Below are 27,337 nucleotides of genomic sequence, written 5' to 3' on the forward strand. Positions count from 1 at the left end.
TTACAGAACTGGGACACCAGCAACGTAATACTGACAAGCAGGATGGCTTTGCTCCTCTAACTCTATGGATCAGCTGAGCTTAACCTGTTTGCTCCTTCCGTAAAAGCCTCAAAAGGAACAGAGAGCATCTCCACACATTTCTCACCAATATTCAGTTACTATTGTTGTTATCAGGGGTTTACAGAAATGCTCTGTTATGGGCCAGTACCATATGGGCCAGTATGACCCTGATGGCAAAGAACAAAATCCAGAGATTGAGACAGATATAGCAAAAGCTGAATTCCCATTTATTTGGTGAATTTCAGCAACAGTGATGACAATGTGTCTTTTCAGAGTTGCTTGCTGCTGTGGGTGCTTCTCTTTCTTTCCTTGGCAAAAACACAGGCCCTTCTGGGGGGAGTACACACACTTGGTTGTAATGTCCTTGGTCATCCTCACGCTGCATCATGAGAGTTGGAAACTTTTCCCCATGACCGTATGTGTGGATGTTCCAGTCAGTACTAAAGAAAACAGAAAGAGAGGACATACGGCAGCTGGGGAACCTAAAATACCTCTAGAAACAAGTGGCCTTTCCAATGGTGTCTGGTTGCTCCATCAAAAGCCCAGAAAAAGGCAAGCTGCCACATGGCTCCTGAATGGTCCCTGGAGCCTGTCAGTGTGTGGCCACCACAGTGTGCCAGAGAGGAGCTGGGCTACCAGGTGCATAGCAGCACCCTTCCCAAGTGAAATCATTGCAGGAGAATTTGGAAGCTCTCATATTTAGTGCTAGGGTTGGGTCACTTGGCCAAGGCATAGGTCAGGTTCTTTGTTGCCATAGTGAGCAGGAAGGCTTTCAGATCATTTTCACATACATCTGTTCTTCATTGTGTAGCAAAGATTATATCCATAGACCATGTAGGTTCTCTACCACAATGTCCATGTGTCCTGAAAACCACCTTCCTTGACACTTGTCCCTGGGACTCCTATGACAACTTGAGTCTTGCAACTATTTGTTTCATATCATCTAGACAATAAAGGTCCATTCATCCCCCCTCAGATTTATCTGCTGCCTGTGAGCTGCATGAGGTGGGAAGAAAGCACCTGGTTCCCCCCTCAGAGAGTCCTTGACTGCATGACTTTCTCCCTTCAGGTCAGGCACACACAGGCACTTTGGCCACACCTTCTCTTTTCTAGACCTTGCTTTTTTCACAAGATCATAGAATATCCTGAGGTAGAAGGGACCCACCAGGATCACCAAGTTCAACTCCTGACTCCACACAGAACCACCCAAAAATCAAATCCTGTCTCTGAGAGCATTGTCCAAACACTTCCTGAACTCATGGCAGGCTTGGTGCTGTGACCACATTACTGGGGAGCCTGTGCCAGTGCCCATCCACCCTCTTGGTGAAGAGCCTTTTCTTGATATCCAGCCTGACCCTCCCTTGGCTCCATGCCGTTCCCTCGTGTCCTGTTGCTGTCTCCAGAGAGCAGAGCTCAGCACCTGCCCCTCCGCTCCCCTCATGAGGAAGCTGCAGGCCGTCATGAAGCCTCCCCTCAGCCTGCTCTGCTCTGGGCTGAGCAAACCAAGGGACCTCAGCTGCTCCTCACATGTCTTGTCCTCCAGACCCTTCACTATCTTTGTAGCTATCTCTTGTATACTCTCTAATAATTATTATTATTATAATGTATACTCTCCAGCCTCACATCCCCCAGTCTTTATGTATAGCCAGGGTTGCCCCTTCCCAGGTGTAGAATCCAGCTCTTGTTAAACTTCATACAGTGGTGATTGTCCAGCCCTCTAGTCCACCAGGGTCTCTCTGTGAGGCATCTCTTTGCTGATATGAATGCCTAAAAGACAGGAAATGGAAAAATTCAAGAACTGTTAGTGAGAGAAACTCCCCTAACCTTGCTTATGCAGAGCATTTCAAGAATCCAGCCAAGTACTACACTCTGAGAACATCTACATGGCACAGGGCTTAGCGTGCTGCAGTAGAGAATGTGAAACATTCACATGCTGAGTCCAGTGACTTTGCAACGAGCCTTGAGCCTAAGTACCAGAGTGCACATTGCATATAAATAAGCTGATTCCTAAATAACCTGTGATATGGATGTGGCTGGTTTTCAGCAGTATTGTCTGCTTTAAAGAAGCACAAGACACTGCAGGTCCATCTGCATCTTTATAGCTCAGCCTGCAAGAATGGATTCAAACTCATATCATGCTTATATCACACATAAACAGACAAAAGCACACATGGACATAGACACACAGGTGTGTGCACAAACAGAAATACACACATGTTCACAAAAGCTTAGTGAGTGCTTTGGCTTTGGGTCTCACAGATTCCCAGGTTCTCTGATAGGTCAGAAAGACAGCTGCAAGACACCAAAGACACCTTCACCTTTTCCTGGGCTGAGCATAACTCAGTCAGTGGGAATATTCATCACTACAGAAGGACAATTTCTCAACAGAAAGCAAGCAAGATGAGAACATTGTTTAAAGGGAAATTTCAGTCTGAAAAACCTCATTAGTGAATCCAAAGTGGTGAACAGATGAGGGTAAGCTGAACTGAAGCAAAACAAGTCTTGCCAGCAAACAGGAGAGTCAGGCAGGATCAGCCATTTCTGATACACCCAGACCAGACTGACAGAGCATATGATGATGCCAAGATTTGGGCTCAGAGATCCTTGTGGGTCCCTTCCAGCTGAGGATATTCTATGATTCTATGAAAAATTGGCTCTTATCTAGGCCTTATATTGGTCCCTAACCCAATATAAACATCGTTCAGCCAAGGAACACAAAATTTAACCCAAATTTTCCTTGGTGTTACTTATTGGGACTGTGGATACTAATGTTATTCTATACATAGCCAATGTGATTTCAAAGCTCCCTAAACTGCTAACCCCAGCCTCATGAATCCCACAGGCAAATGACAGATACTCAGTTCTTATTTGAACACACTTTGAGTTGCATTGGTGACATCTTTGTTCTAAGAGATATGGTCGCCACCTTGCTGAGACAGACCTTTTATATCTGACCTTGGAAGGTGAGGAAATACCTTGCCTCCTTGCAGACATTCAGTGCCCAGCACCTGGCACTTCCCCTCTTACCGTAAACATATCTTTTTCCTAGCCCTATTCTCCACCTGCCCTTCCCCACTGAGAATTTTCCTGAAACCAACCGGACCTGAAAAGTGGGAGTTGCTGCAGTGTGGAGACATACCAGGATCCATAATAGTTGTGGCAGAGCAGAGCCAGCAGCAGGCCAATAGGCAGAAGGCTGGGAAATAACAGCTTGAAGGAGATGAAGGCATTGAAGAGGATGCTCTGTATGATGCTGACAACTATAGCTATGTTTTCAGAGGTGGTACCATATTTCCAAGTGTAAAGACACTCAAAAAGGAATTACTGTTCATTTTGCATTATAGGAGCTCGCTGGCTATGAGTGATGGTGAAGGAAGAAGATCTGGCTGCATTAGTTACAAAATGATTACAAATTCCTTACAAGGTATGCCCATAAAAAGGCAAATGGATGATAAGAAAACAGGGCTGGAAGACACCACAAGATGCCAGCTAATCCACTTTTTAGCACAGTGGTGCTTCTGTCATTTATGAGAAGAATGTGTCTGACCTGAATTTAAAATCCTCTCATGCTGGAGACACAAGATTTTCCTCAGACAATTTCTCCAGCATTAGCCTGTCCTGGTAGTCTCTCACAGTTGCTCTCACAGAATTGAGACAACTGTCCAGGAATCTGCCTTGTGAGGAATCATCTCCATGTCCAAGCTGAGGCCATGATCCAGCAGGAAAATCCCTTGGGCTCTGTTCCCCCATTCTTTGGCCACTCCAATGTTTAATCAATGGTCCACGGGGCTGGGCAATTCCTCAGAATAAATTTTTAATCAGGATTGTGGGCCAGTCTACACTGCCCAGCAAACACCAGAGCTGTTCTCAGGCAAGGACCCATCAAGACTAAGAGAGCCATACCCCAAGGTAGCGGGGTCTGCTTCAGGATGTGTCCAGGCTGAGTTCCTGTTCTCAAAAGCTGTTTCGCTCAGACCAGAGTCTGGCAGGACTTCTCCTGGTGGGGCTAACACGGTGCTGGGGGGGGAGGGGTGAAGGGGAGGAGAGAGATGAAAGGATGTACGAGTAGGCTGTGCCAGAGCCACCTACACCATGCTGTCTCTTGGGGAATGGGGAACTTCTTCCTGCTTTTGTCCTGATCTTGCAATTGGCTGCTGTGTCTCTGCTCCCCATGGCTCAGTGCTGGGGCAGCGACTTTGTCTATCAGCCTTTCATGGCTGAATGTTGGCAATTTCTTTTCTGTAGATTCAAAATGTGTGAGTTTATGATGTCAAGTCCTGTGTCAGTTCTTAGTTACTGGTGTTTGAAGCACCTGCATGAACACAGAGCAGAGCAGACACCAGGCACAGGCTCTTGGAGCCAGATAATCTCATTTCATTCACTAATGAGCAGGCTTAACCCCATCCTGATTGGCAGGAAAAGCTTAGAAACATGGATTAAGTGAGATGGAAGCATGGCCTGGATTCCAGCCAGGCAGGGTTGCACCTTTGGAAAAGAGAGACCCTCAAGCATGATTTCAACAAGACCTTTTCCAGGAGTAACACTTGCTACCCAAAAAACAGAGGCTGGGGGAATGACCCAGCAGTATGCACTGGCCAGTAATGTCCCAGTGGTTACTTTCTTCAGACAAGGGGCTCAGGGCTGTTCTAGAGGTTTGCCTTTCCTATTCTACAGCAAGGCTGAGAAGCAGCATGCAAGGTCATGACCATCCAAGGTCCTGGCCATGCAGGATTCACCTTCTGTACAGCTTGGGACGATTTGGATTGTGGATACTCAGGGTGCTTGGAATAAGAGCAGATGTGCAGACAGTGTTTGGGCTGAGCAATAAATAGGAACAAAATGTCAGGGGTAATCTGCCATGGGAAGACAGTGCACAGGACCAGTCAGCCAGCCAGAATTGCTTCTGAGACTTTCAGAGTAGCCCCCCAGAATGAGCATTTAAAAAGCAGATTTTGTAAGTAGCTCGAGTCCAAATAACAGATCAACAAACACAGGCAGATGGACACTGCTGCTTTCTGGACATCTGCTTCATTTATTGATACTATCAGGAACCAGCCATGGTGCCAAAACTGGAGGCAGAAAGTGCTCTTTGCCAAGTCAATATCCAGCACATCCTCGTGCTCTGCCACAAGGACAGAGAAAACTAACCAGGACTCAAACTGTGAACACAAACATGTCTCAGCTGTCCAGTTGTGAATTCCTGTCCCAAAAGCCACACTTCAGTGAAACACTGTCCTGCCAGTTGAAGCATCTTGCTCCAATTTATTAGTGAGCCACAGTCTTACTTTTGCTGATGGAGTTTTCGAGCTCTGCTACTTCTTTTCAAGTACTTTAGCTTTACATAGACAATACAATCCTTGCAATCTGTTAGTGCAAAAGATATTCACATGTGCAATCTTTTCAGGTCTCTATGACTGAACTAAATGTTCACCAAACCACTGGCAAGAGGTTTGCACTCCGGATGTTCCCACATCCATACTATTAAACTCTCTGAGACTCCAGAACAGCATGGTAGATCCAGCCTGAATAACAAGACTGGAATCTGCACTACAAGGAGTCTTGAACTATGCCCAGAAATAATTTGGAAAATCATCAGCTGGCCCAAGCAAGCCATGCCCACAGTGGCATGGGCTGTTTCTTGGCACTGTTACTGCACCACCATAATGGTGCAGAAATGTTTTTTTATTATTAACAGCAGCTCATCATGCACTGATTTCATCCATGTAAGACTGCTGCAGCAGACAGGAATAGTAGAGCCTGCTGCCTTCAGAAACCTTCTGGAGTGCTTGCTGGAGCACAGTGATCTCCAATACCTACATAACTTTAGTGATCTCATACAGCTCACTATATTTATATTTATGTTATATTTTTTAAAAGAAAAAAATAATAATAATGTTAAGCCTTTAGCACAGTGAAGAAGGCTGCCTTTATGCAAATGTAGCCAGAAGATCCTCAAATTTTGTTCCTGGAGGCACTACGAGTTGTGACTGCACATAAAAGTTCTGTCTACCTTCTACCCCCTGTCCAGCAGTTGGTTTTGTCTGGTCTGGATTATCACAGCACTGAACACGTCAGTTAGTACAAAATTGTTGTCAGCACTAGGAAAATCACTCACCCTGTGGACAGGCTTAGTGCACAATAAGCTGCTCTGGAGAGGGCACAGATGCAGCACATTTGAACATGGAAAGTGAACCAAAGAGCAGTATTGCTTGTCTCTCTGCTGAATGAACTGCAGTTGCCAGATTCCTTATTCAAATGCCAAAGGAATCTTCATTTCTTAGTATAAACAGAGATTTATACAAATAAAAGCACGGCACCAAGTCTGTACAGAGCCCGAGGACAATGTCAGCCAGTCTCCCAGTCGATGCTCAGCACCATTACTGCCACACTAGTGCTGCACACAGAGAAGTGGTAACCTGTTTGAAAAGGAGAAAGGGCAGCAGCAAAAAGCTGCTGTCTGCCACAGAGCTGACCCTGAGCCCCTCCACCATGAAATGGTGACTGATATCAACAGCAAAGCTTTGCTTCCGAGTGTGAAACACAGAGCAATTGACCTTTTGGTGACAGTTTGCAGACTGCCAGCTCAAATGACACTGTGGGGAGGGGTGTGGGTATTATTGTGGGTATTATGATATCACCCACAAGAAGAGAAATAGGAAAATGTCCCTTGGGAACAAAGCCTGGGATTTCTACCAATGTTAGACTTCTTGGCTCACTGATTTGCAGATCCTCTGCTGGAAAGCTTATCACCAGGGTACCTGCATTTCTCATAAAATGTAAATTGCCTTTTAACTTCTCTCCACTGCTTTATAACCGTCCTACTTAGATCTAATGATGTGCAAAACTTTACAAAGCATTTTCAGATGACCTGGAATGCCTGCCAGCTTGTAAGTAGAGCAAATAGCTTAGTCAGGATAATAGAGAGGAAATCCACTGAATAGCTCAAGTCATTAAGATGTTTGCATTTGATGAGACAACCACTACCAAGGGCCAGGGAAAAAGAAATGAGCCAGTGCTGCTCATGCAAGGTGCTGTCAGGCATGCCCACATTCATCTCTGCCCTCTGCAGCACTCAGGGGCAGGAGTGAGGTTTGTTAGGCTCCAGATGTCTCCCAGCATGCCAAGATGATTGCTTCGTGCACAAGATCTTGAAAAGCTCAAATGCGCAATTCAGCAATTCCACACACAAGTAAATAAATAACATATTTAACTCCACACTAACCACAACTGCAACCCTCCAAAGAGCTGCCAGGAGAAGGGTTGAGGCAGTGGCTGTACATCACTTGTGCTTACTTTGGGAGGCATCATCAACCTAAAATTGTAAGGTGGAGTAAGACCTCTTCCCATCCATCCCCATTCTTGTAGCTTTCAACTATATTCTACAGCTTTAAGGAAACTTTCCCCCCTCTATTGATGAGTGAAATGTGCTGCCCAGAGGACAGCGGGGATTGTCAGAGGACAATCAAGTGCTGACCACTGTGAACTGGGGCAGCAGGAAGGAGACAAACAGTGTGCAGAGGTAGGGGCCCTCAGGCTCCGTTTGCAGATGTCCCTTCACTGCACCCCAGCTTGGAAAGTGAAACTGAGACAATCACAAAGGTTTTACAGCAGATGTGAAAGAGAATTTTATCTTTGTCATTCAGCCTCAGGGACACATGCAAAAGGGAGGCAGAAGGGATCAGGACAGCCAGCAAATGAAACTTGTTTTGCACTGATAGCCTCTGTGAAGTGGGCTAGGGGTCAGACACCTTCAGGCAACGTGCTATGATGACAAGGGCTCTTGTCCCTACCCATGTCTCAGCTCTGCTGGAGGAGAGACTGTGACACCATTATCTCGACCTTCCTCCTGTTCTATCTCTCAGTATTTTTTTTTCTCACTCTAGACACCAGTTCCTAAAATAGAAAAAAAAAATAAAAAATGAAGGGGTGGAATAGAGGAAAATGCGAGTGTTCAGGTGGGCAATATTGTATGGGGGCTTGAATACTTATACACTTATCCTGAAATGTCAAAACACAATTTGAGAGATAATTCTGGGTGGTTATAACAGAAAAAAAAAAAAAAAAATGTCCAGACTAACTCTTCAGTTTTCTTCAACTGGCTGTGGCAACTCAGCATGTCCAAATGGGTTCAAGTCATTCCTAATTGGGCTCATTATGTGCTGACTCCATATGTGCCTTTTCAACAGTTCTTGAGCCCCTTAAGAGAAATTAATGAATTTAGAGCAATGTACATTGCACACACACATATAGAATTCTTTCCCAAGTCTCGTTTTCCTCCATAGGAGTCACAACATCTCTGGAATTTTTATTACTAGATAAACACTGTGACTGCAGCAATTGTCTGCGATTTAAAAAATAATAATAAAAAACAATCCCAAGGCAAATTAGATTAATCAGAGGTACAGTGCTGAAGTCTTCAAAATCTCTTCTGCACCAGGGAAGCAGTGTCATTTGCCTTCTAATGTGATCCTCTTCTGAATCAAAACAGATGCTGTCCCAGGGCTGCAGAGAGGCACCTGCTCCTTCACTCCGGCAAGAGCTGTGCTCATCTCTTTCTCTTGGCTTTCTCTTAGCAGAGAGAAGCCAACATTTGAACAAAACCCCAGTCACCACTGGCTCCTTGCATGATTGTCTTGCAGTGACAGACAGATGTGTTTGCCCCAGAATATTCTTGCAGTTCTTTGGCCCATGGCTTTATCCACCAAGAGGGACTATGAGTCTGTGGTGAAGACAGCCTAAATGTAGCAGGACCGAACAAGCCAGGCAGGCTCTTCACAAACCCCACATGAGTCCCAGTCCCCTTTCCAGTACTGGTAGTACTGGCTTGTTCGACTTCAAGCAAACAGATAAAGCAACACCACTGACCCCAGCTCTATAGGAAATGTTCCTCTTTCTGCAACGAGAACGCATGAAGTTTTCAGACAGACAGTTGCTGGGAGTCTGAAAAAAAGTGCATTAGGAGCAGTTTCATGAGCACTTAGTGGATACTGGATTTGCACATATTCCATTCCTCACCATTCATAAATATATGCACAAGCATCTTCTATTCACAGAGATTTTGGCAAAAGGCCCACTGAATTCATCAGAGAAGTCCATTGACTTTGGTAGACTTTGCACATTGTGGGTGAGAACAGATGGAGGCTCCATTCACCAGTTGCCACTCATTACTTAAAGCTTATTATTGTCAAAGAGTTTTGTTAATACATTCACAAATGAAGCGCAATCCAAAGGTCTACAGCAAAACATGTAACTGCCACTGAGTGCTGGTGAATGGCAGACGTGCCATTCACCATCAGAAAAGGATGGTGTGAACAAAGGACACCTTATATACACAGAGCTTACAAACAGGAGTTTACTGACCCACGTTATCTCCCAACTTCCAGAAGGCAGTAGGTGCATAGGTAGTTCTATATGGAAGGAAAATGCAGTTTCCAAAGACCCCAATGTGAGACACCGTAGACCTGCTCCAAGAGAAAGCAAAAACAACCACGCGTGAGCTCAGGTCTTCTCAGTCCCTTGCCAAAAGAAAGGTCCCACAGGCTTCTGCAGGAGTTGTACTGAGCCTTTTCAAAAGCTATAGTTACCCAGAGTGGAAATCCCCTCCTTATGCCCTGGGGTAACAAGGAATCACATTTCCTGACCTCAGTAAGGGGAAGTCTTCCAGAGCAAAAGATCTCTCTTTACATGGATACTGAGGCTTTTGTGAAGGAGATCTTTCCTCCAGGGTCCCCATCCATTGTGTCTCTCAATGCTAGATCCCACCTCACTTCAGTGGAACTCCATAAACGCATGTAGCAAAGAAAGTATCACAGGGACTGCCTAGGAGATCATGGACATGCAGTCTTCAGCAATTAGCTTTTGTAAAAGGCAGTTTACATTGGCTATGGGGCTTAATAAACGTACCTGCAGTTCAGAAATCTCTGGCATTAATAAAGCAGAAGGGCAAATGGCTCTAACAATCATGAATTGATGCAAGCTGGAAAGAGCAGTTAAGAATCCCTGTTGAGTTTATACTGTAAAACAAACTCTAAAAAAAATAAAAAAAATTTAAAAAAAAAAAAAAAAGTGACTCATTGGGCTAGCCTAGAAGAAGCACAAACAGCTCTGAAACAGGAATAGCAAGAGGGAAAAGAATGGCTTCTTCCAAAATAAGAATGCAACCAACTAAAACAGGCCAGTAAAGAATGAGGAAATTTTCTCTTGTTGGAAGCCAGAGGTCTAAGTCTTTGCGACCGTTACTCCAGTAAGCTTGGGAGAAACACACCTGGCGCACTTAACACAAAATCCATTCTAAACAACTTGAGCAGGTCTGAGCCGAGCCGTTAGCAGGCAAAACACCCTCTGAGACAGATACAAATAACTAGCATTGATCTATGCAAATATCCCAAAAGATAACACTGCACACACATGCAGCAAGAGCTAATTAAATTCTGCTCCCAAATATCTGATAAAGATGACAACAGTACAGCCTCCTAAAAGAGTGACATGTTCCTGGTTGTTAATTGCTGGAGTGACAGTGGTGGAACATCTTCACCTAGCAATTGGGGAACTTTGACACTGGGCAGCCTCACATCTCTTTGTGCTGCTTTGGAATTTAATTATAAAGTAGCAAAGGTTAGCAACAGATGAGTTTGGGGCCTACCCCTGTCCCAGCTGCATTGCCTACAACTGAAAACTAAACTTAGGTTTCCTGATTTTGTCTTCTTTTGTGGATTAACAAATGTGCCATAGGGCAGTGGGATGGTGTGAAAGTGTCAACGACTGCCTGGGGCTCACTCTCACAACCACAGGAAAGCACATTTCTGATCCTGGGAAACAGAAATTCTCCCTAGAAACACAGAAATAACTTGGTAGTTATTACCTCCCTTGGTAGGCTTTCATTTCTTGGGCTGTTGTCTGTGGTTTGGGGTTTCCAAGATGGGAAGCTGTTCCCAGAGTCAAGTGTTTCACAGAATCTCAGGTATTCACAGAACTGTGTGCAGTGTTCTGCTTTCCTTCGGAGAAAGGTCTTGAATCTCTTTTCAGGTTCTACGTCATTGCTCAGAGCTGGAAAACCAGGTGAATGGAGCTGAGAGACCTCTGGAACATATTGGGAGCAATTCCCCTGAGAAGACCTCTGTTGCCTGTGCAAAACACTATCAGGGAAGCCAAGAGAAATTTGCTCTTTTTTTGGTGTAATGGTGACTCAATTTGTGCCAGGGCCAGGAAAGAGCTAGATAAGCCTTGAGATGGGGCAGAACAAACAGATCCACTGAGAAATGGGAAATGGACCTATCCTTCATGTGCTAGGAAACCATCTCAGTTCATGCAGCAGTCACATTGAAGGCTCAAGGGCTTCTGGTCCTCCTGTTGCTCCCAAAGACTCTAGATATGGTCTTGTGCCCTGTCAGCTGCCTGGATGGCTGCACATTTCTGTATGAGCTGCAAGGACTGACCAACAGCCTGAACAGCAGAGCAAACAGGGTGTCACATTTCTTTGGCAGAGGCCCTCTTGGTGCTTGTTTACTGCCCACCTCCTCACACCGCTTACACAATGGGAAAGAACATGGGTCAGTGCAGCATCCCTCCTGGCAACTCCGTCCTGACCACTGAAAATGGACTTCATACCATATATCCTCACAAGATAGTGTCACAGTTGTAGCAAAGTCTATATGGGAAATGCAAGTGTGTCCCCAGAGGACATGAGACACCCACGGTTTCCAAGCAGACAGTCTGAGGGATCGTCTGTTTGCAAACTTCCTCATGAGATTTGTCATTGCGGACACGGCTGCAGTGCACACACTGGTCTGGACCTGAGACACAGATCTTTGAGGTAATTTCTGTATAATCACAACCACTTTCAAACACCATGAAGTATAACACCATGACTTCCTCAAAGTGAGCAGAGTTGCAGGCTGGAGGGATCTTCAGTTTGAAAAGAGTTATCGTCCAGCTACTTCGTTTGGTTTTCAGTTACTCTGTGCACCAAGGCAGCAACACCTAAACCAAACACAGCCCAGAAGCAGGTCCCTATCATACTACAATCTGTCATCAGCAGCAGGGAAGCTCATTTGCCTAGGCATAAGTTCACATGCCTTACCAACTACCAGAATCAGACAAAATATCCTTTATGGTAGCCAATGGGATTTTCCATTGTAAAATGTCATTTTGTTCTGTTTGAAGTAAAAATGTCTAAATAAAAGTACTATTTCTGTACTTGGAAAAACAAATCGAAGTTTTATTCTAGATCTTTTACAAAGATTTTTCCATTGTCCTGTGTCCCACTGAAAGTTCAAACTAAGGAGCAATAGGAGACAGCGGAGGAGATAGAAGAAATATTTTTCACATTTTGTTTTCCCCAGGAAGATGAAAATGGAGACGTAGTCCAGTGGGAAGTCATTTGTGCTGGCATACCTCAGCATCAGGCTGTGTCCTGCCCATAGGCAGAGTGGTTCTGAAGCCTGTGCAAGTCCACCAGCCTGGGGCTGCTGTAGCATTGTGGACTTCTTGACACTGAATCCTAGCAGCTAATGTGCTTTGAAAAACACTTTGCCTTCTACACAGAGACTGTGTTTAGAAAGTAATATGCTGCATTCGCTATTGAAGAGTGAACACCAGAGTTACGTAAGGTGAACGAATACCGCTGTTTCTTAAAATGGTTCAGGGAAGAAAGTGAATATATATGAGTTAGAGAGGAACTGAGTTCCTCCAGGCCCTGCTTTGTCTTTCTGCTTGCTTTTTTTTTTTTTTTTTCCTCTCTCTCTCAAGCACAGATACAGCACCTCTTTGGTCAGAACATGCCTGGCTTTTTTTTTCCATCTAATGTATTTCCATCTCATCCATCTCTCATGCCTCTTTTAGGGCTGGAAATGTTCTTGTGGTGATTTTAGCAGTGTTTAATTAGCACACTGCTGTGTAGCCGATAGTATGCAGTGTCTTTCATATAGTAATTCATAGCTAGCCGAAGAAAGGGAGATTTACGTGTCTCTCAGACAGACTGTAACTAACCTCATCATACAACAAAAGCTGCGTGTTCCAGACAGGTTGCCTACAGCTCAACTCACTTCACTGGCAAGCTATTTTTACAGCATTTTTTCTTTAATCATTTGGGTTGACCACATACCTGCTGCCTTCCTCTTTGTGCTAACCCACGCATCATACAGCCTACAGAGACACATCTACGCGGCATCTTGTTTCCCCATACACAACCACCCTGCTAGGCTGTGGAAGTCTCTCTCCTGCCTGATTGATAACTATGGGCAAATCCAAAAGTTTTACCAAGAAAGTCATTTTTTTTCCATACAGATTAGCTCTCTCTCTCTCTCTCTCTCTCACACACACACACACACACACACACAAATAATAATGTCGAGTTCCTGTAGACTGTTGCTGCTTGTGAACTAGCTTTTCTTCTCCAGACTACAAGACACAACATCTCCCAGCCATCTTTCCAGGAATTTGGCCACTCCAACCCAAGTGTCTGCAAAGTCATGTCAGGCCCAAGACAGGTCACCTCCAATCACCTGTGCTCATTGGCTTTTAGCAGAGATACTTAAAAGCTTTCTACTTTCTACTCCAAGCTTACTACTACAAACAGTTGCCTTAAAAAATAATAAATAAGTAAATAAACACACACAATAAAATAAAACCCTAACATTTCCATGGTAAAATGACACGAGCCTAACGTCACTGTTAATCCCTCTGCAGTACTGGCCCTCCTTTCCTAGCCACCTTCCTGCTCTGGCACAGAGGTCATGTCAGGAAGGGACAACTGCCTTCACAGCCACAGTGGCTGTCACCAAGGGAATGTGAGAGGCTGTGCTGCTCCACTCCCAGGGTGGGCAAGACGGGTCAGCACAGCTGTGTCCTCCTTTCTATGACTGTGCCACTCCATGCACCCAGACCTGGACTCACTCCATGTTGGTGTCAAGGTTTCGCAACAGTAATCCGGTGCTGAAGAGCAGCTTGGTCCTGTAGCTGGTATCAGTTAGTGTGTGCAGAGACTAAAAATAGAGGCCCACCACTCTCGCAATGACTCAGAGATGCAGAAGGGAAACCCGCAGGCTCTGTGCTTGGCTGTCCCTTGAGCTGATTGAAAAGTTTTCATCTAAAACTTTGTTTTGACACAAAACGGCTTTTTGAAAAACAAGCCAGCCAAAAAAACAAACACCATCTCTCATCACCAAATCTGCTGGGAAGACTTCTCTTTTTGTCTGAGTTTAGAAGAGGTCTTGGCCACAAATGTATTACTCTTTTTTTTTTCTTTTCTTTAATTCTAGTTGGCAAACCACACCAAACTATTTGTCTGCTAAGCTCTTTCTTGGAGACTTGTGAGAGCCCATGGAATGGTAGTGCAAGTGAAAGATATGCAAGTCCTCTGAAACTTTTGTGGGAAATACAGTAAATGTACCAGAGAGCTCTAACTCTATATGAAGAAACCTTATCCACCAGTTGGCCTTGATAAACACCCACAGGGCAGAGATCTTTTAGTCTTTTAAATCCCTCTGCTCTTCCCACAGCTCACGGGCACCAGCCAGCACCACTCAGGTTTCAGCCGTGCCACAGGTGACAGTGGTCTGAAAGCTGAGGCTCCTGATGGGAAAAAGAAAAAAAAAAAAAAAGAAGAGCACTTCATGTGGGGAAGTGCATTACTGCCTTCAGCACTATACCATCCATGAGGAAAGCACATCCTTCCTTCCAGGCTCTCTGTTTACCTGCCCCACAGTTTCAGGTCATTTGGTCAAGTGGTTGAGCAGTGGAGCAGGTGGTCGAGTCTCCATCACTGGAGATTTTCAAAACTCAGCTGGACTTGAGCAACCTGTTCTAGCTTTGACATTTGGAGGTTAGACTAAAGACCTCCAGAGATCCTTTCCAGACACAATTTTTCTTAGATAGTTTTGTAACCTCTTTAAGGCTTTCATGCCTAGTAGAGCTTGGCAGGTACAATATGGACTCTTGAAAGCACTGGCAAGCCCGCTAGCTGAGCAGCAGACCAGGCCACAGCAGCCGGCTCCTGGAGCCTCTTTCATGCTCTCTCTCAAGCTCCAGCTAGACTCATTTCATCCCTCTTTGTCTGGAGGGAGTGGCAGTGCTGCAGTACTCTACATAGGAGTCACAACTCCAGGACAAAAGCACGTTGTTCACAAGGCAGCCCCATGTCCATGCTGCCAGCTCCACCTCCGCAGAGGACCTGGGCACCAAGCCAGGCTCTTTGTTTCCCTACACAGTCCCCAGCAACAGGGATGGGACAGCCCAGGCTAGCTCTGTGCTGGTGCCTGTGCTAGACTATGGCCATACAAGTGTTTCCTTTTTGCATGTACAGGGCTCTGAAGGTCAACTGACTTGTGAAGGTTTGGGTGCTCAAAGGTAAGAAAGCCAGGCTTCAGCTGAGAGAAAACAAAACTGAAGCTGAATTTGCTTTATTCTGTGTAAGCAATTAAGCATGTAGTTGTGTAAGAGCTGTGTTATGGGTCCATCTTGCACTCAGTGTGGCAAGAGCATCCTCACTGCTGCTCTCTGCTCTCTTGTAGCTCCGTGCTTAAGGTCCAGCACAGAGACAGAAAGCCCATCTCTAGACCATGAGGGAGCAGGAAAACATGAGCAGATGCACTTTAAGGGGTGTTTAAATGCTCAGCCTTGCTGCATTAAATCCCCACAGGCCTGAGGAAAGAGTTGATCTGTAAGGATGATTATAGCAGAAGCCTGACTCAGTCCCTTGCTCAGCCCTCTGCAGGGGCAGCCCAGAGCAGAGAGCCCTGCAGCAGAGCTGGTGGGACCCTGTAGCTGGGGAGGAGTCTCAGCACAGCACGGGGCTGCCTGGCTGCAGCCACAGCTAGAGCACATCCCAAGCTCCTGCGGGATCACCAGCACATCTCTGTGCCTCAGCTCCCTGTAACACAGGGCAGGATGAGCCAGTGAAAATGAGATCAACAGAATGCCAGTAATTCCCACAGACAGCTGAGATGAGAAAGACCTCAGGAGGCCACCCTTCCCAGTTAGGCATGATCAAACCTACCTAAATGACCTGACCATCTGCCTCCTGCCATGGCCTGTGGACCCTGCACGACAGAGCCATCAGTAGCAAGGATTGTTGACTGCATGTGTAGATGGCTCCTCCAGCTCCATGCAAGCTCCTCTGCTTGGTGCTAAGAGTGGAGATCCACCATCCATTGTGCACTCCAGGCTGGGCCATTCTCATTCCAAAACCCATCATCACTTTACCTACCCCTTGCTCACGTCCAAGAGCAGGTCGTTGAGACAGCATGTTGCCCCTTGTTACTGCATGCAGGTTACACATGTCCCCTGCATGTAAGTGGTCACCGCTCCCATGACCTTGGTGTGGGCTTTGTCATCTCCTGCTAACAACCCTCTTAGGCTTTAGTAAGTCCTTCAGGAAGTGATGAGCTTATCTTGAAGCTGGTTCTGCCACAAACACAGCCAAATGGGGCATATGAAGAAATGTTGTGTGGTGGCCTCTGCTCGCAGAGGAGGCTGCTGGCTCTTGGGTGTAGAAGTGGGTGCAAGATCCAGGCCCACCTTTCAGCTCACTTGTGCCAAGGTCTTGCAGCCAGAGTCTGGTCAAGACACCATGCTGTTATCAGTTTTCTGACTCTGAGAAACCCAGATAACAATTTCTGCTGCAAGAACTGAATTTTCAATTAAATCGCTGAACCAGAAATTTATTTTATAATCAGTTCGGGTCAAGACACCTTTATTTTCCTTCTTTCTCCACCATCCACGCATTATGTTTGGGATTAGTAGGACCATTTAGTTCCCACTGAAACAAAGTATCTTTTATCATAGCCCTCTGCACCACAACCAGGTCCCCTGGGAGGAATGGTTCACTTCTATCTCAGGCCCCAGCACCCAGTCCCAACCAGGACATCAAGTGCTTGGCCCAAGTCCTGCATCCATCAGTGGACATCTCCCATACCAGCAGGTTAGAAGATCTCCCTGGGTCCCTCACACCTTTCCCTACAGGTCAACTGTCACACACAGGAGAAAGACCCCTGTCCTGCCCTATGAGAAAGACCATAAACCCCAGGCTAGCAAGATGTTCTTACTCATTGGACCGACAAATATTTAATTATTCTTCACAAAGCAGAGAGGACTGAGACAGACTTTCACCCCCTGACTGTGTACACTCACAATAGGACAATGGGACTCCACAGCTCTGCAGCTGTGGGAGTACCAGCCCCCAAACATTTTATTCAGACCAAAAACTCTTGTCCAATTTCCTATGGCCATCATTGGCATTTGACGAATACCATATTCACTATGAGAAAAGCCACTCTGTTAATAATGATACTTGAGTTGGTGGAAAACCCTGGGAGTTTTTCCCCACATGAGATGAAACAACATTTTGTTTTGATCTGAATCAAGATTTTCTTTTAATTTTATTCTTCAAAATTTTGGAACTGTTTTGTTCTTGTTTGTTTGTTTATTTGTTTGTTTTGTATTTTCTATCCCAAATCTGATCTGTTTCTCCTCTGAAGCTTCCAACCCCCAGGGTGACCTGGTTAGTTTTCAGAAATTTGTTGATATAAGGCAGAGTTTGATCCCCCATGAAATTGCCAGCAGCATTTTAAATGCCATATTTTTGCTGTGTTACAAATAACCAGAGTAGATTTGTTAGTCTTCTCTGAAATAGGGCACTGGGACAAATTGAGAAGCCCAGTGGGCCCAAAATGCTCCTGATGAATAGGAACACAGAAATGTCACAGCTCCCACACACCAGCCCATCATTAAATACTTCCACTTTCTTTAGTGAAATGACAGAAAATTAATTGATGCTTTCAACACAGCACAAAACACTATCCACATCTGCCTTAAAGTGTCAGATTCAGGAAGCAGAAGTGCTCCTGTGAGATTAGCATCTCTGTCTAAAACATGTTTGTGAAAGGTGAGAACACAATACTAGTACAGTGTATTGTTCCCTCTGCATCTCTTTGTTTTTTATTAATGATAATAATGTTAAAATGAGATTATATGCTCTTATGCTCTTTAGTTCACTCTTTGGCTTTTTAATTTATTTTTTTTAAGTAATTAACTCAAAAGAGAACTTGCTCAGAAAAGCATTTTTCCTGGCCTTTAAAATTAAACTTCCAACTCACTCCTCCCAGACTGCAGCAGAATTCCACTGTATAATGGCTAACACTTTGCTAGTACTCAATGCATTTAATTTTGCCACCACTGGTTTTCTAAATTTCCATGAACAAACAATGGTACCATCCCTGAGCAGTGCACAGTATGAAAGCTCCAAGCATCAAAGAATATGCTTATTTTTAAATCCATGTTTCCCAATCTCAGGAAAAGGAATCAAAGGTGTTGATGAAGAACATCATCAAAGCAAGAAGGTCTTCTTCCTACTGATGTGGTCAGCGTGGCAGTTCTGCCTCTCCTCCCTTCTCCATTGGCTGAAGTCAGGACTGGACCCCTGGGGACCAGTGATGTCCCTTCAAAAGGTTTAAGTCAGCCTCTCACCATTCTACCATGGCATGACTCTCCTCCATCTCAGCTATGTGATTGAAAGGCTAAGTTTGGATGTCCAGAATTGGGATTACTGAAGAAATACTCTTTTCTGAAGAGCTTCTTCAGTGTTTAGTGAAGCTTAGTACCCTGTGTCTCACAGCTCAGATCTCCCTCACACTGGTGTGTGTGGACATGTCACAACCAAAAATGTGTTTGGTAGGGCTGACTCCATCTACAGTAGCCAGAAAGGCAAGTTCAAGATCAGATTAGCTGTTTAACCATATCAGTGATCGAGGTGAGTGCCCCAGGGACTGGCTTTGGGGCTCCTTGTCTTGCTTTCCTTGGGGATACCTTCATGTCTCCAGGCATGGTGACCTCCAACATTGGGGTAGTGCCCAGCTACCAAACCCAAATCCAGCTCAGTCTTTACAGATGCCTGGCATGAAGCAACATACAGGCCCTGGATTCACAGTCAAACATGACTATACATGCAGCAAAAGAAAAGCCACAGGAATCTTTTTGGGTATTCAATAGCTCAAATTATCCGTTTTCTCCTTCCTTCCTCAATCACTTCACGAGAGAGAAAAGAGGAGAACAATGAGTAAAATACCTACTGAAGATCTTCTAGGTTTAGATCAGGAGACATAAACATTTTTATCAGCAGGAAATCAAGTGGGTTTAGGGAGGTATTTCAGTTTTGTAGACAGCAGTCAGGGACAGTACTGCCAGTTACAGTTTTTACCCTACACACACACACACACAAATACACACACACACAAAGGGGGCAGATTAGTAATCTACTGGGATTGTTAGATTTCCTGGAAAACCTGCAGCAAAAGTCTGAAAGATATCTTTTGTTCTTTATATGACAGAAAAAAAAAAAAAAAGAAAAAAAAAAAAAAAAAAAAACAAAACATAATTTGAAATGGTAACCTCTGCCAAGCAGCTGACGATTTGCTGCTTCTTGTGGCTCTTCTCCAGATCTGTAAGTGACTCCAGAAGTTCCACGTAAGCACCATCCCCTTTAGAGATATCCCAGGAAGGACGAGTAACTCTGAAACCTGTTCTGTACATGGCTTCCCTGTTAGCAAGCCCATTGAGCTTGCAATGCTGGGAACCTTTGAGAGCTGCTCACCCTCATCAAAGCAATAGTGATGATCCCTCTATTCTGCTCTTTCCAACCCAGTGCCACAGAGAAGAAATGTGATTGCATCAGCATAGAGAAGCTGAGATGGAGCAGCTTGTGGCCACACAAACAGGGCTGAACTGGCCAAGCAACAGTATTATTTGGCAATGGTCACATTCTGGCATGGTCTTACTGGCTCTGCCATTTCCAAGACCTGTGCTTCCATCCATAGGCAACTCCTCTATTTAGTAATTGTGCTGGTGGCAAAGGCCCAGCCTCCAGGATGTTGATTCAGACACTCAGACACTCAGCCACTTCCTGTTTGGATGCACTAAAATTATTTGCATCACTGAAAGAGTGGTTCTGGTTAAGGGAAACAAAGCGTTATTGTAGAGGAGGCTGAGAGCTGGGTTACATACCCATGCACAATGGAAAAAAGCAGAACAAGTTGTCTCCACCTCCACATCCCAAAAGCTACACGCACACACAGCATGTTCCCAGGAGCCACTTTCACCACTCCTCCTACACACTGTGGCACTGTATGGCCAGGGACGAAGCAACAGCAAAGCAGCAAAGAAATGTGATCCTTTACTAAGCCTCCCAGGGCAGCTTTGTCTGACCAGGGTGATTCAATACAAATTTTAGCTACGGATCAGGAGCAGACACATACCTAGTTGATGTGGTCTGCTGGTTGGAATGGATGATAGCAAAACAAGCTCTAGCATCTGCTCCTTCTCTGCCACCCAGACAGTTATGGCCAGTCTTAATTTTTTCATAGCAAAATGCATCTTTCCACTGTCACAAAGTCTTTGCAACACCACTGTGGGCATAAATGTGGCACCTGAAATATGCGGAAGCTTACAGTGACAACAGGTCCAGGACATGGATCTCTACCCTGAAGACAGTGGGTGCTGACTGTCTGCAAGCTGTACTGAGCCTCTGTCTCACCTCTCTGTATGTAATGTCTTGCCCTTAATCTGCAAAAGCCAATGCTGCTGCTGAGTGAAAGGGCAGATATGATTCATTTTGGGCTGGTTGTTTCTGGGGAGAGTGGTGATGGAGGGGCCACCTGCCAGCACGGCTGGTTTCTGAGGTCACTGGTGTGCAAAATCACCAACACTGGTTGTGCCCCAGGACCACCTGCTGGGACTGGTACCCAGAGGGGCAGTCAGGAGCTGTGGATTCTCAGATACATTGTTTGCCCAGTCAGCTGTACTAGGTTGTGTGTGTGGCTGATGCTTCTGTGGCTTCTCCCTTTCCAGAAGAGAGATGAAGAAAAATATTTAAAGTATTTCCGGGGAATCATCACCTCCATCCACAGGACCTGGACGTCTGAAAATGCCCAGCTACTCAGTATCCAGCTCCCAAAAAACACACACACACACACAAATCAGACCCAGACTGTAACACTTCAAGGATAAAGTTGCCCTGGAAGCTTCACAACCCACCTCCAAAATATGATCAATTTGGTCTTTCTTCTGTTGTTTTTTTCAAAGCCTTACTAATCTATTCCCAATGTTTAGGAAGGCTGGTGAGTCAATAGCACTTCCCCACAATGTCTGGACAAGCCTTCTCTGGAAAAAGGCTGTTCATGACTGAGTTGCAGATGGATTTACCTAGACTCTGCCTTCTGTTCAGCTGAGATGCCATGTGGACCAGGAGCTTTGGAAGTGACTGGAAATCCTTAACTCTTCATGCCCACCAAAACAAAACAAAACAACAACAACAACAACAAAATAAACACAAGCTAACAAAAAAAAAAACAGCTGAGCACCTAAAAATGAAGGCAGACACATTTCACTGTCTGTCTGAAAAGTCCTTGCCAAAGGGCATTTTCCAAGCCCAAATTAGGTGAGTGCACTGCTTAAGCTAAGGAGTAAAAGGTAAATTACTAATAACAAATCAAAAAAGTAGGCTTTGAATCATCCACAGTCAATGACAGGAGCTCTGCAGTCAGAATTTAGGTCATAACTGCATCGCTTTAGTATGTGCAATAATATAATCTGGCACCCACCTTGGTAGCTGTGTTGAGTCAGCTAGGCAGACTAGAGTCAAAAACAGTTGAAGTCTTATATTTTGTCACTTCATTTAGTAGATCTGTTTCTGGATATCTATCACAGTGGAGAAAACCTGCAAAGTCACAGGCTAGGCATGTCTGCCCTAGAATTTCTCAGAATAAAGTTCCAATTTGATTCTTGCAAAGTATTTTAAACCTCAAGCTGAAAGTTCCCAGCTTATGGTATCCCGGAGTTCTTCGTGTTATATACTTTCTGATTTTATCATGTGATAGTAACTTGCCAGGAAAGCTGTGATCATAAAGGAAACCACAAGTCTGAGGAGACAAGGATCTCACCCTAGCAGTCTAATTATGGAGCACGCTGTGCATGCTCAGAGCCAGTCTGGAGACCTGGAGCAAGGTGTTCCATCCATGTGCCGCCTGATGCAACTTCAGCTGGCAGCAACCAGAAGTGTCATTTAGCCATTGTAATTGAGTCACAGAGAGTAGGCGCAAGCTCTGGGTGTTCCTGCACATTTCCCTCTGCATTGATCCATTCCTTTTGAAGAAAGATGAAGCCTCGTATTTTCAGCTTCAATCTGTCTTCCCTTCTCCCACTGCACAACGAATCTGAGAGCAAGCAAGTTGATCACAGTGTTGTACAAAGCCAAGCCTTGATTACAGAGTTGAGAAGGGGAGGTAGGGTGGATGGGGGGGGTCGGGGGAGGGAATGACACAATGGACACAATGCAGGCCTAGAGCAAAGATTATTCCTGGTTACTGCCTAGACTGCTTTCTGGGGGATATCTACAGTCACAGACTGGATGCTGGCTGCAGGATCTTTAACTGGCTGTGCTAGGAGCTACATGACCAAGGCTAGGCTGTGCACTAGTGCCTCATATATCTTGTATATCTCCTGTTTTACTACCACCTCTCTTTCATCTATTTTTTTCTCCCTCTGGCTCATGTTGGTATTTGGTGCAAGTGTGCAAGTTTTTGTCCCCACCCAAGGCCCCCTGCACTTCCAGAACTCCTGTCTTCTTTGTTGAGCTCACTCCTTTTTGAGCTTGAAATGCTTTCCTGTTGTTTGCAGGATAGTCATAGCATTTAGTTACTGTGAAGAAGCCCACATTGCTCTTAACACATCTGCAGTTTTCTTCACGGCTTTTATCTGCATTCACAAAATAATATCAAGGGTAGCTATACCAGCCATGAGCCTTTCTTCAACCAACTTCCCTCTTCCTTCCATCAGCTTGGGTGCTGCACTGTCACCCTGAGCATTAACCCATCGCTACTTAACAGCTTCAAAACGGAGGAGCAATGGGTGTTCCCAGTGCTCTCAAGCAGTTAAGCTGAATATTGGCTTTGCAGGACTCCTTGGCTGAAGGCATCAGTGAGAAGTCTACAGGGGCCACAACTCCTCATGGCTTGCCATTGTTGCCATCCAGTGCCAGAACTTCTCTGTTTGTATGAGAGTGAAAGGAAATTCAAGAAACAGGGACAAGGCAAATCAGACTTGGAAGCAACAGCTCACAAACAGCAAACTCTCTGAAGGGCATTCAGTGTATTTTCAGCTCTGCTTTAATGTACATGGGACCCACTGGCACTGAGCTGCCTGACAGCTCAGGCCAAGAAAATTTCAGGGAAGGAACTGGGTTTGGACAGGAGGTCCAAACACTTGGAGTTGCTTGTTGAAAGAATTTCCAAACAACTGTAATTGATTAAGAAATGTGGCAATTATGAAATCTGCTGATTACAGCAAAAGGGGTAATCCATTAGACAGGGTCAGCAAAGGCTCTATTAAAGCACCAGGGGGAAGAAGAAAGGCTGCACAAACAGCTTCTCTGGTATTCAGCAAGTCAGCTCCCCTCTGGGCTGAGGAGCTCTGGGACACATTTGATCCTGCTCCAGCCCAAGTGCCACATGCAGGACTGTGCAGTGCATGCCATGCTAATTAGAGCACACCTGATTGACAGTTGCACCTGCTACACCCCAAATTAAACATATTCTGCTTCTGATTTGATCCCAACTTCCCCTGGAGACCCCTGTTGTGAGATTCATCTGGCCATGGGGGGACACAGTCACCTGAGCGTCCCTCTACAAACCACAGTAGGGTCCAACTCACCTGTATGTAGGGCTGGGACTCAGTCTGAGGTGTCATCACCAGTCAGTGGTGTTTAGGGGGAGGCTCAAGGTGCCTACTTCAGGGTGAACTGACCTGCTCTTGTGTCTCTGCTGGATCTGAATCAAACAGCTATCCCACAGCTACATCTGGAGCCAGGACTGGCTGGTGGGGAGAGACCTACCTGGCTCCTGGAGGCAGATGTCTGGATCACAAACTGGTTCAATCCCAGATGTTAAGGGAGAGGAAAGCTCTTGAGTGCACAGTCTCCCTTCCCAAGCTATGAGCTCTACTGCCTCTTCTACACTTCTGTCTTGCACAGACATTATTCACCGCAAAGCTCCTACTCACACCATGAGGCGTAAGTTTAGAATAAAGGTACAATCCCACTGCTGCCATCCACCAAGACTTTTGGCTGTTTGCTCCCCTTCATTTGACTATGAAGTTCATGAAGTTCAACAAGGCCAAGTGCCAGGTCCTGCACCTGGGGTGCAATAACCCCAAGCAGAGCTACAGGCTGGGAGAGGAATGGTTGGAGAGCTGCCAGGCAGAGAAGGACCTGGGAGTGATGGTGGATAGTCGGCTGAATATGAGCCAGCAGTGTGCTCAGGTGGCCAAGAAGGCCAACGGCATCCTGGCTTGTATCAGGAACGGTGTGGCCAGCAGGGCTAGGGAGGTGATCGTCCCCCTGTACTCGGCTCTGGTGAGGCCGCACCTCGAGTACTGTGTTCAGTTTTGGGCCCCTCGCTACAAGAAGGACATCGAGGTGCTTGAGCGGGTGCAGAGAAGGGCGACGAAGCTGGTGAGGGGCCTGGAGAACAAGTCCTACGAGGAGCGGCTGAGGGAGCTGGGCTTGTTCAGCCTGGAGAAGAGGAGGCTCAGGGGCGACCTTATTGCTCTCTATAGGTACCTCAAGGGAGGCTGTAGCGAGGTGGGGGTTGGTCTGTTCTCTCACGTGCCTGGTGACAAGACGAGGGGGAATGGGCTTAAGTTGAGCCAGGGGAGTTTTAGGTTGGATGTTAGGAAGAACTTCTTTACTGAAAGGGTTGTTAGACATTGGAACAGGCTGCCCAGGGAAGTGGTGGAGTCACCATCCCTGGAAGTCTTTAAAAGACGTTTAGATGTAGAGCTTAGGGATATGGTTTAGTGGGGACTGCTAGCGTTAGGTCAGAGGTTGGACTCGATGATCTTGAGGTCTCTTCCAACCTAGAAATTCTGTGATTCTGTGATTCTGTGACTAGCATCTCCAGACTGGAGCAGGGATGCTCACCCAGAGCTCCACATCCACAGTCTGGCTGGGCACAGACAGGGCACTCCCAAGGTCCCCTGCCAGAAGGGCTCCCCACACAAGGGTCACAGCGCTTCCCACTCACAGGGACCAAATGTCACATGAAGATAAAAAGAAAACCCAGGCTCACCATAAGAACATACTGAGTGCCCGAGGCATCTCCAAGTCTTCTCTATGACAAGTATTGAAGCTTTATCCCCCACTTGACCAGAGCTGCGCAGGCTGCAAAGCCCACAGAGCACAGGCAGATTACCTGGTCCCAGGCCTGTCTGGTTAATCCATACTCAGTTTCTTTATCCTGCCTGTCTGAAAATACCCTCCCTCCTGGCCACCTGCACCCACCAGCAGGGCGGAGCTGGCAAAGGCCAATGGAGGACAGCGTGGCTAGGTGACACTGCGGCTTTCCACGCCCATAGAATTTGGAAGTTCTTTATCTGATGCAGGGTCTCTGAATCACCCAGCCTTGGGTGATGCTGTTCACCAAAGACATCATGTCAAGCACTGCCACTGCAGGGAAGTGGCAGGTGGGTGCTGAGCCTGTGGAAAAAAAAAAAAAAAAAAAAAAAAAGCTGGAGAAAAGCCCCCACTCACAGAATGCTTTCTGCTGGAACAGGAGGAATCCCAGTTCTCTGTGCTATCAGGATGTTATCTTGGGAAACTCCGCTTCAGCTTCCCAGGTCTGTAGTCCACTTAAATATTGATCCTTCTCCTTTGTATGTGCTCTGTACCCACTTGGGCTTGTCATTCAATTTGCTCCTCTGATGGAGCTGAGACAATACCCTCATGGCTCACATCTTGATGTGCTTAAGAAAAAATACAATAGTGTCACTTCCCCTGCATTTTTCAGGAGAAGCAAATGTAAAGCAGCTCTGCACTGCACAGTTCTGGAGCATGCTGCCCCATGGAGGGTTCCGCCATCCTGCAAACCCCCCATTGCTGCAGGTGGATAGGAAAGGGCTCCCTGGAGCAAGGCACCACACTGGCATCCAACAGCCATTGTCACAGCCCCACTACAGACCACAATGGCAACAGGGACAGCCCCATCAAATCCTGCGGTTTTTTGTTTGTTTGTTTTTCCCACCAGAATTCATGCAGAATTTGTGCCACTAATGAAAATAACTTTCCAAAATATAGAAAGCACAGAAGCTGGGGGGGGGGGGGGGGGGAAGGGGCAGGTCAGGGAACAACACAGACACAACCTGGTTGTGGCCATTCTGACAGCTCCATTTGAAGTAAAGCAGGTCAAAGCTACCCTTAGTAATGGGATAATCACTCAAAACACAGAAAAACAACCAAAACTAAAACACTAAAAAAAAAAAAAAGGGCATTCAGACTCTCTAGAAGTCAAAATTTTGGAGCCTTCTCTCTAAGAATTACTTCCTGGATTAGTTTTCAGGTGCAAGCAGGCAGCTCTCCACAAGCAATAATAAAATCCATGTGTATCAAATTCAAAAAGAGAATAACTTATTAGACTGAGCAAAATAAATCAAAAGCCTAAAACAAAACTCTTGTAGTTTCTCCAGAACATTATCATCTTTCATTTCTTTTTCATCTAGTTAGAGAAATGTGATATTCTACAAAAATTACAACAAAAAAATCCTGTCCACTCAAATTTGCATTTTAATCTTTGCTTAAATAAAGTATCTGATTAAAGGAAACAACACAGGTTTACAAGTGGTTAGTGGAGGCTGTGTTTGTTGCCGTGATTTCATTTCAAGCCATTTCACATGGGCTATTCACACATCCTCTCCTCTCTCAAGAACATTTTAATTTTGTTCTTTCTCACTCTTTTCTTCAAGGCTTTCAAAGCGAAGCCCATCCAGCTTGACAGTATGCAGTTGGTCCTTGTATTAAGGTAAACCTGAAGAAAATCCTATTTAGCTTATGATCAGGGACAATCAGAGCTTCTAGTGCCAAGGGCTTATTTCGGGGGGATTTGTGCAGTTTGACACAGAGAAGAGCTCAATTTGAGCTTCCAGAAATATGTCAATTAGAGAAAGACAAACAGGGAAAGAGCTGGAAGTCCCAATTCCTGCCCTTGTGCATCTGCTGGGAGACAATCCAGGGACAAGTGGACCCTGCTCCTGTGGGAGCTCTTGTCCAAAGCTCCTCTAGGGAAGAAAAAGGCTAGAATGGGACATGAAGAACTCTGACATGAGAGGTCAGGAGAAGCAAACCTGCTCCAGGGAGAAGAAACTAGAAGAGAGAATGGGAGATAACCAGGAGGGCAAGAATAAACAGGGCTTCTGCACCAGCAGCTGAGCCTTGCAAGCATGCAGTAAGCACTGAGCCCAG

General features: G+C 45.6%; 1 long non-coding RNA gene across 1 annotated transcript in view; it reads right to left on the reverse strand.

Annotated features, from left to right (window-relative positions):
- Window positions 1–412: 412 nt before the first annotated feature.
- Window positions 413–27,337, reverse strand: part of LOC311423463 — a 36,854-nt gene continuing 9,929 nt past the window's right edge. The window contains exons 2-3 of the long non-coding RNA XR_014685720.1: window positions 1,758–1,827; window positions 413–500 (exon numbers count right to left, since the gene is read on the reverse strand). This is a non-coding gene — a long non-coding RNA (uncharacterized lncRNA). The remainder of the gene's footprint in view (window positions 501–1,757; window positions 1,828–27,337) is intronic.

The sequence above is a fragment of the Aythya ferina genome (genome assembly GCF_964211825.1).
Source record: "Aythya ferina genome assembly, chromosome: 24".
Classification (NCBI taxonomy): domain Eukaryota; kingdom Metazoa; phylum Chordata; class Aves; order Anseriformes; family Anatidae; genus Aythya; species Aythya ferina.